The 10,372-nt window shown below is 33.4% G+C and overlaps 1 long non-coding RNA gene across 1 annotated transcript; it reads right to left on the bottom strand.

Moving 5' to 3' along the window:
- Positions 1 to 1,550: 1,550 nt before the first annotated feature.
- On the bottom strand, positions 1,551 to 3,516 carry LOC141629863 (uncharacterized). Its single transcript, XR_012537372.1, has 3 exons — positions 3,099 to 3,516; positions 2,396 to 2,453; positions 1,551 to 1,806 (listed from the first exon to the last, which is right to left on the bottom strand). It is a non-coding gene; the product is annotated as an uncharacterized LOC141629863 (long non-coding RNA).
- Positions 3,517 to 10,372: the final 6,856 nt, after the last annotated feature.

The following is a 10,372-nucleotide window of genomic DNA, read 5'->3' as shown; positions in this document are numbered from 1 at the left end:
ATATGCAAACAACTGGACTCGTATAAAATATTTCACCCTCGATTAAGAATCAAATTAAGCTATTCAATTTCACTCATACTATCATGCCAACAATGTTATCAACTAAATTTTAATTTTATAACTTGTTAAGATACATAACTACTGTACATGCGTGCTACTATCATGATATAAAACATTATAAGGTCACATTAATAAGGCTCACGAAATAACCAAACAATTATATGAAAACTTAACATAGAACGCACATTTTACAAGTCATGATTCACATTGTAACTTTCAAAAGTCACGAATAAATAACCGTTCAACGAAAACTTGAGTTATATTACTTTTTATAACATACAGAGAGTTAATAACTCGTGAGAAAAAGAATGAGGTCCAAAGCTCAAGAATTCAATTTTTAAAGGATCTTGCAACTCAGTTGGTCCAAGCAAGTATGTGGCAGCAATTGGTCCGAAACTTGGGTCAGTTTGAAAAACTTACCATTTAATATAGAGACATCACGAATTTTCGTGGCTTATCAATTTGAAAGCATATGCGAATCTTCTGATCGAAGGAGTTGGAATTATGCAAAAATTATTAATACAATTTAAATGAGGATTTTTACAAAATCGTTGGTCAAAACATCACTGCACAGGAACTTCCTAACCACAGCCCACTAAAATATTTATTACTCCTAATCCGTATATCCTATAAGCATGAAACCAACGCCAAATGAACACTAACTCACGAGGCTATCTCTCATAAAATATTCATCCATAGGCAGTAAACAGAAAAGAAATGGCAGTAAGGTCATTTAAAGAGTAAAATCAGACAAAACGAGTTTCAGCACTAGGTCATTCTTTACTATGTTACAAGCTCTTATGAACATACTATGTATACTAACCCATCCCAACTTAAATCTCACACTTTGTACTTACGTAAACATCTATCCCATAGAATCCCTTCGCATCACGATCTACTCCTTACATCTAAATCACGATTGCTATGACTAGAAACATGCAATTCAATAGTGTTTCTCATTACTATCACGATACTATACTAGCATGGCTTCGGGATCACATAACCGCATATCACTAGACATAATAGTACTATCAAGACATCATTCAACAACCATCCAGATAAATATCATCAATTCGCAATCATTTTCACGCTCGCGATTACCACAATCCAACACTTCATTGATTATCAACCTGAACACGAAAATTTCATTTCTCATCTCCACAACATCATATGATCGCGTCATCATTCATACAAAATACTTACCGTAACGTTGTCTGCGAGAATGGTTAGAATATATGGGTCTCAAGGTATACATCAACTCGATTATATCCAAGGTTTCCTTCTAACTACCCCATTACCTCAATTTCTCTCGGGTTACCTGGTTCAAAACTGAGAGGGCAAAAGAGCACGCATTAAGGGCGCCTTCTTAACCGCACTGTGAGCTCCTAACAGTTTATTCCCAGGGGTTCATTTTATTTAGACACATCCTACGTTCATTGGGTTCATTGGTTTAGGCCTGAGGATCGTATGCTCTGATACCACTTTGTAACACCCCGGTTTATGAAGGAGCCTTTAGCAAGACATTCCCTAATAAACCGGACTGTTACCATCTCGGTTTCCCGAGGTAGTGAATAACAAATTAAACTCCAAGGCAATTTATATAATTATACATCTGAAATGAAACAAGTCTCAAACTGAAAATAAAGTCTGATAACTAAACAGAAATAAAAGTGGGCTAGCTCTAAGTCAGGCAATCCAAGCTCTCTTCCCATCCAGCTCCTATCAGTCTCTGAGGTACCTGTCAACCTGCTCCCCATTAAAAGGTTCATCACAGGTGTTCACGAATACACAGGGTCAACCACGAGGTTGAGTAGGGTAATACAATGCAACAACAAAATATGATATGCATGCTCCTCCGTCACCTCCATCTCCATCTCATCTCATATCTCATTACTCATATCTCATAACTCATATCTCATAACTCATATCTCATAACCGGACAACCTTGACCATACCGATCCCGGTAGACTATATATATCGAGCCGAGCCGATCTCATGCCACTCTTGTTGAGGACACCAGGGCAAGTCCTGCAGAACCCGCCTGGGTCTTATCACAACATCATCATCACCACACCACATCACCTCAACATCCTCCATCTCCAATGCATATGAATGCCCAACAGTAAACAATGCAATACAATATGTATATCAATGAATGAAATCATGCCAGCTACCAAATGTTGTGATAACACACTCAACACGAACAGTTCAGTCAACCATATCATAGCGTAATCCACAACCACGAATCAAGTCACGTTCACAATTTGGTCATATGAAACACAAACAAGTCAACACAATTCAACAACACGATAAGAAGTCAAGTGTATTTCCCTACCTTTTCGCAATCCAAGCACACACAAGCAACCAATTACGATCCTTCACATATCCATCACCTACATATCATAATTATGTATAATTACCACCTACTCAATCAAATAATCATGCACACCACCTAGACTCATCATAACTTAATAGGAATATCAACTTAAAGAACAAACACGACTTTTCCTGATTTTCCAGCACATGACAGACTCGGAATAAAATACATAACTAATTCCAGAAAAATCAAATTGATACACGGCCAACTGGATTGAAACCCCATGCGTCTTAGCTACAAATTATATCTAACGTGTTTTTCTCACATTCCAAACTTATCAAGGGTTTTCAGACTGATTTCCAAAAACTGACAGAAACCGTCGCATAAAAAGTATTGATTCATAAAACGAGTTTAAAACATTATTTTTCAGAAATTCCAAATCCTATTATCATCTAGACTATACAAATATGATGTATGAAGAAGGCTCATAACTGAATAGACATAAAAATTAGGGTTTCAAATCATTTTCCACAACCAAATTAGATTCGCGGACTTTTCAGCGACATGTTCATAAATAAATCACCTAGGACAAACCATAAAGAATTGGACTACGAGCTTTTATATGCATAAACTAGACATCAAATAAACAGGACTCTCTTTTCAAACTTTTTGAAGACGAATACTTTAAAACAGTATAAACAATGGAATGAAATCGACTTACAAACAGGGAAATCGAATTAGGTTGGAATCGATGAGAAATCTTCAATCAAATGAAAGGCTCTTTGTGTGAATCTGAAAATGCGTGCCGTCGAAGTGAGGGAGGCAGGTGAGATGAGGGTTGTGTAGTGTTAGGGTAAAAATTAGGTTAAAGACATGATGTTGGGTGTTGGGTTAATTGGATTAAACATTTGGGTAAACTCAAATGGGTCGAGGGTAAATGGGTTAGCTCACATCTCGAATTCCATATAAACCCGTCTCAATTAACTTACGAAACAACTCGATCTTACGATACCACGCGAGTCAAGTAAAATAACTTGACGTACTCGATCTTACGATACCACGCGAGTCAAGTAAAACAACTTGACGTAATTATCGACTAAACAATTAACCCGACTTAAGTAGTATTATAAAATACGGAGTATTACAGATGGGTACCGCATTTTATCCTACAACGGATGGGCAGACTAAGAGAACAATCAAGACTTTGGAGGACATATTAAGGGCTTGCGTGTTGGAATTTGGTGGTAGTTGGGAAGATAGATTGGATCTGATTGAGTTCTCTTATAATAACAACTACCATACGAGTATTGGGATGGTTCTATTCAAGGCGTTGCATGGGAGGAGGTGTAGGAGTCTAATTTGTTGGGATGATAGCGCAGAGGTAGTGGTTTTAGGACCACAGATGGTGCAAGATATGGTTGAGCAAGTGAGGTTGATTCGACAAAAGATGAAGGCGGCCCAGGATCGACAAAAGTGTTATGCGGATTTGCTTCGTCGGGACTTTGAGTTTCAAGTTGGGGATAAGGTTCTTTTGGAGGTGTCACCTATGCGTGGTGTGATGCTATTTGGTAAGAAAGGGAAGCTAAGTCAGAAATTCATTGGCCCTTATGAGATTTTGGATCGTGTTGGCGAGGTTGCTTATCGATTTGCCTTGTCACCAGCTTTGGATCGAGTACACAATGTGTTTCATGTGTCTCAACTCCGGAGGTACATGAGTGACCCGTCTCATGTGCTAGAGGTTGAGAACATTAAGTTGGATGAATCTTTGTCTTATCTTGAAGTGCCAAAAGAGATTCTAGATCACAAGGTTCGCAAGACTAGAAATGGGGAGACTGTTTTGCTAAAGGTGTTGTGGTCCAATCACAATGTCGAGGAAGCAACTTGGCAGGAACAAGAAGCTATGAAGGAGCGCTATCCGTTTCTTTTTTATCAGGTATGTGTGGTTACGGGGACGTAACCATGTTTCTTTTAGGGGGGTAGGAGATGATCGCATAAGCTTTTGGTGCGATTTTTTGGTCAGCTTTGGTTAAGTTTTGTGTATGTTTTGGGTTGTTAAGTTGTGTTTTAAGTTTTGTCTTGAGTTGTAGTCGTGTCATTGCGTTATAGTTGAGTATAGTGAGTTTTGTTTTTAGTATGGGTTTGAACTTTGGGGACGAAGTTCAATTTTAAGGAGGGAAGACTGTAATACCTCATATATTTGAGCTGTTGGGTACTCTATCGAGTAGGACTTACTCTGTCAAGTAAGTTGGTTACGGATTCTGGAGTACATTCTGCTTTGAATGTACTCGATCGAGTGGGGCAACTCGATCAAATAGGGGATACTCGATCGAGTACGTTAGTTACTCGATCGAGTAGCTCGGGTTTTACGGACTTTTCGGCCGGGTTTGATAATAAAACTTGGAGAGGTATTTAAAATTTTGATCGACAGTCTTTGTCACTTTTACCTTTATTTTCTAAACTTTTAACAAGAAAGCTCTACGACGTGAAATTCTCTTCTCTTTTTGCTATCAAATCAAGGCTAGGGTTGTCGGAGTTCTGAGATCGTTATACCCTGGTGATCGGCATCGTTTTGGTAATATTTCTATGTTGTTTTTATGTCAGTTTGTTAATTTTGCTTAAACCCTAATTGAGTGATTTGGGGGTTTTTGGGAGTAATTGTTGTAGTAGATTACAATTATATGATTATTGTTATAGGAGGTGGTTTCATAGAGGAGGCTTTTGATAAGATTATTTTCAGTCGTTGGCCTATCAAAATAAATCATATTCTGAATTAACTAGTAGCTAGCAGTAAGAAAGGGTCGAATCCACAGGGAGGCGGTAATTAATTACTTGCTAATGATTATGTTTGTCTTAAAGGTAACCGATTTCTTGAAGGTTGTTTGTTTGATTTCTATAAACTAATTACGATAAAACTAAATATGATGAATTCAATAATATTAAAAGGTCTAGGGATTAGGTTCACTAGGTAGTTATCCGGAGTATGATTTAATTCATTGATGGAGCAATTTATGTTGTTTAAGGTCATATGATCGGTCGATTCTAATATGTGCTTTAGATCTAAGTTAACATGCGGTCGCTATTATTAAGTTAATTCTATTCAGTTATTGTAGCCTTTACTAGTCTTAACCAAGTCGGTGAAAATCCTAGCTTGGAACACAACTTAATTAATCCTGCAGAAACTAATAAACTAGATTCAAAACAATTAATTGAACAACAAAAAACAAGCTATTTTAACTACCAATTCATTAACATAATCCCCTTCTAACAACCTAGATCCCCATTCACACTAGGTTAAAAGATTAGCTACTCATGATAAAGGGAATAACAACAATAAGATTTATGAACAACATAATTAAAAGCATAACAAGATGAACAAAGGAACAATTGAATTAACTAGAAATTGAATTAATAATAATCAAAGAAAGATTAGAAAGTACCGTAATTAAAGAGTGCTTAGATCCGAAACAATATTAATAAAACTAAACTAAGGGTTTTAAGAGAGGTCTAGGGTAAATAAGACGTAGGTTCTAATTATGACGTGAATTAGCTATTTATAATAAAGATAAACCGACTTAATAAAATTGCGCGGAAACTGCCACTACTAAGTATACTCGATCGAGCCTAGGTGCAATCAATCGAGTACACACCTACTCGATCGAGGACTTCTCGTTTCAGCTCCTTTCTTCGTGTAGTCGGTTGGAGTAAGTGTCCTCAACAATAGTGCGATCACATGATTAAACATCATAATTAAATCTCATAATAAGAATACGTAAGGAATGATTCATTATATAGTCAACTGATCAACATTAATCGGTAATGATTGGCTAACTAGAGTTTGACATTACTGTCGTTTGAAGGTGGTGATCAGTTGATCCCTTAAAGTCACACCTATAGGACAATTCCCTTAATAGATAAGTTGATTAATTGTATGGCGATACAAGTTAATTAATTCCTTAAAAACTGAACAATTTATATTTGAGGGTGAGAATTTGTATCTTATTGTAATTCGATTAAATAAGATTCGTTTTAGTAATTAATATGTTATATTACTAAAATTGATTATTGTTTATGAAACAACTGAGAGATGAATGAATGGTTAATTATAATTACAAAATGTTGTGAATTATAATAACATGTCCCATTTTATACCATGTAATTGTGAATTACTATACAATTTGTTATATGTAATTTAATTAATATATATAATGATATTTATTTGATAAATATGCATTAAATTAATTAATAACATGTTACATGCTACATGTGACATATTGTTTGACAAATGACAAATTGACAAAATAAAATAGAAGTCCATTTTATGAGTGGACCGAAAAATAGAGGGATTTATAGGTTGATGGGTGTTTTATTTAATTGTTAAATAAAACACAATGATGACCTATTTTGTAAGTAGTCTTACACCTATTTTCTTGTGAAGAACAAAAGGAAAAGTAAAGGCCATGCATTGGCCTTCTCTTGGACTCCAAAAACCGGCTCCCTCTTTTGTACATAGAGAAATTGTTCTCTATTCATTAACTCATGCAATTTATCATTCTTATTCATCTTCTCACTACATCTCTCTTAAATAGTTTTAGAATCTCTAAAATTGTTCATTAAATTGTAATATTAATACAACATTATTACTAATGTAGTAATACATATATATTATTAAAATTATTAAGGACTACTAATATATTAATCTATTTAATTTGTGTATTACTTTTAAGGGAAAGTCTTGGGTGCAATTTTTAAGGAGTATCTCTATACTTGAGGTTGGAGGATCATCCTATTACTCATAGCTCAAGAACAAGTGAAGGTAGGAGACCTTACTTGTGCCCATTTCGTGCCTTTCTCAATGTAAGGAAACCGTTTTTCTTATTCTTATGTTATGCATGCAACTAGATCCAAGAAATAAATTAATGAGTAATTTTATAAAATGAATTAGATGAGTCTAATAATGGGAATATGAACCCAACAATTGGCATCAAGAGCTTTGGTGTTGCATGCATTATCGGCTTGGTTTTTCCGTGTTAAATGTAACTTAATTAAAACTAGATATTTTGTGATTTATAAGGATAAAGCCACGAAAATTGTTGCATGTTATACATTCTGGTTCTAAAATATTTTTAGGTCATATTGATGGTTTATGGATGATTATTGCTTTTTTTAATGATTTGTAGTGAAATAATTACATTTTATTGAGTAAAATGAACTTTTATTTACTAAAAATAGTTAAAGTTAACTAATAGCCGTGGTTTTTTAGTGACCTCACATGCATATTTTATGTATTGTATGTAAAATTTCGTATTAATGTGATTAATATTGCATGATTTATGATTTTTATGTGATAAAAATGGTATAAATGGAGGTTAAATGACTAAAAATAGTTAAACTTCGAAATAGGCGATGAAATTTTAATATAATGTCACGTGCATATTGTACAGATTGTATGTAAAATTTGAGATAAATGTGATTTATTATGCATGATTTATGATTTTAATGGTTAATATGATATAAATAGTGACTAATTTTACAAAAATAGCTAAAATGAATTTTATGGCATGAAATTTTTCTCTAATATTGTATATATAATATGAACATTATATCTAAAGTTTCATGATTAATTTTGATTGATTTGGTATGTTTATTGATTTTTATGTGATATAATCGATAAATGGGAAACTTTATTATTCATAAAAATTAATTCGAAATTTTTGGTTTAAATTTTGCCATTTCCAGGTTCTGGAAATTATTTCAGAATGTTCAAAATTTTAATTTTCATTTTTCCATAATTTTTATGTTTAATTTGAAATTAAATGGTAAAAGTTATGATTTACACGATTTATTAATGAAATAAATTATAAATATTTCGTGGGCAAATTTTATTGAGTTTTTGGAATCTTGGTAATATTTCAGTATTTACAAAATTGTGATTTCGAATTTTTTCAATTTTTTATGATTTATTGGGAATTATTTCATAATATGTTATGGTTAGAAGAAGTTTAATAAGCAATAATACAAAACCAAGTTGAATTATTGTCAAAAATTGTGTAAAGACTAATTTTTGAGTCCTAAGAGTGTTAGGATAATTAACTTGGGCTTAAATTTGATTTAAGTATTGATTTGTGATTTTAATAAGTTATTATCACGCATTTCCATAAAACCGGATTATATACGATATAAGGTTTAAATAGGGCGATTTGGCACTTAATTTGGCATGTTAGATCATATAATAATGTTGCATATCTCATTGATGAAATTCATATTTTATTTATGTAATTTTGAATTATGTAATTTATCTTAGTATGGCCTTAGTTTTTATCGGTATTACCCGTAATGAAAGGGAATATCGATTTGGTTGTAATTTTAATGTGATTTCGCATCACCGTTTTGTAATTTAATAGATTTAAATTTTTTATTACAAATGTATAATAGGAATTGCCATGTATTTTTATTATTATTTTGTAATTCCGGAGTTTCCTAAAGACGGAGCCATTCGGAAAGGAGTTCCGGTCAAGACGGTGTTTTTCTTGGGAGGCGTGTCACGGGAAGTTCAAGGGGCCAAAGAAGTTGGTTTCCGAATTTGTAATAGATTATTTGATTTTCTATTTTAGGAAGGCGATACTAGGAATTATTATTTGCTTTGCATTTCTTTTAATATGTTTCATGCATTGCCAAATCGCCATAACAACACATGCATATCATATCGATTCTTCGATCGTGTCAATTATAATTATCGATAATTGAACTTTTAGCTCACTTTAAATTGATAGATAATAAATTGACAAGACCTTTACTTTTAAAAGATTGAGACTTAGCCTTACCAAATAGTAGGATCCCATGAATCTCAATTTCATATAGGTACAATATGGTATTGAAATATTATACCAGGGTGCTTTCTTTGACGTTGGGTAAGTGGGGTAATAAATAGTTATTACACTTCGAAAATTTGGTTGATCTCAACGAAAGTATTTTGCGACCGTAGCCGCAATAGGTTCGGGCTAAATATGAACTTAATCTAATTTCATCGAACGAGAGTTCTAATTGTAGAATCGGTTAAGAGGGTTAACCCACCAAGTTATATTAGTAAAGGTTGTAGAGGGACCGTTGTCGCACAATCGAGCTAGTATGGATTTGCATCTCGGAATCATTTATATAATTGGGTGGAGGTCATTATATAAATGCTAGAACATGCTAAAATGTTTTAGATATAACGATGAATGTTTAATTTTCCCACTATTTCGTTGTTTTTTTTTTTAATGTTGTTCAATTTTATTACTCCTACTCATATGCGATATCATTCGATTGTAACACGAGTCTCTGCTAAACTTCTATTGCTAACGACAAAGAATGTCTTTCTAAAAATGAACTGTATCATAGATTGTGGACTAGTTCCATAGGAATCGTTCTATTCCATAAAACTCCATAGGAGTTGTCCTATGTCATATAAGATTAGCATCTTAAATTCCTTACATACCTATATATGATTTCTTATGAAGAAATATGACTAGAGGTAATGATTAGTCAAAATATATTTTGATTATATCTTCTATGTATCCATGGTTCAAAAGTATTATTGCTCAACCTAAACACTTGTCATCAAGCACTTAAGTTGTTAAGAATATGACAATGTTAAATTGGTAAATTGATTTGTTATAAATTTTGATTAACCAAATACCACAATAGAGTTCATCCTTGTGAAGGATTAACTAGGAATTTATATGAAGATAAGTATTCATCAAGTAGAAATTCTTAAAGTCAGTAGGAGCAATAAGAAGTAAGTACCTATCTTAATTGTTAAGGATAGAACTAGGCTCGAAAGAGAAAGTGTTAGACACTAAAATAGAGACAAACCACAAATAAGTAAAGATCGAGGAAGTTGGTCGTGTGACTCCAACATATTCCTTCCTGAATATCTATGACATTGACATTGCATTCTTGCCAAATACCACATCATGAGTATTTGATACAAATTTATGGATTTCATCAGATTTGGCA

Source organism: Silene latifolia, chromosome 2 (genome assembly GCF_048544455.1).
Source record: "Silene latifolia isolate original U9 population chromosome 2, ASM4854445v1, whole genome shotgun sequence".
Taxonomy (NCBI): domain Eukaryota; kingdom Viridiplantae; phylum Streptophyta; class Magnoliopsida; order Caryophyllales; family Caryophyllaceae; genus Silene; species Silene latifolia.
This window is presented reverse-complemented; position numbering and strand designations above follow the sequence as displayed.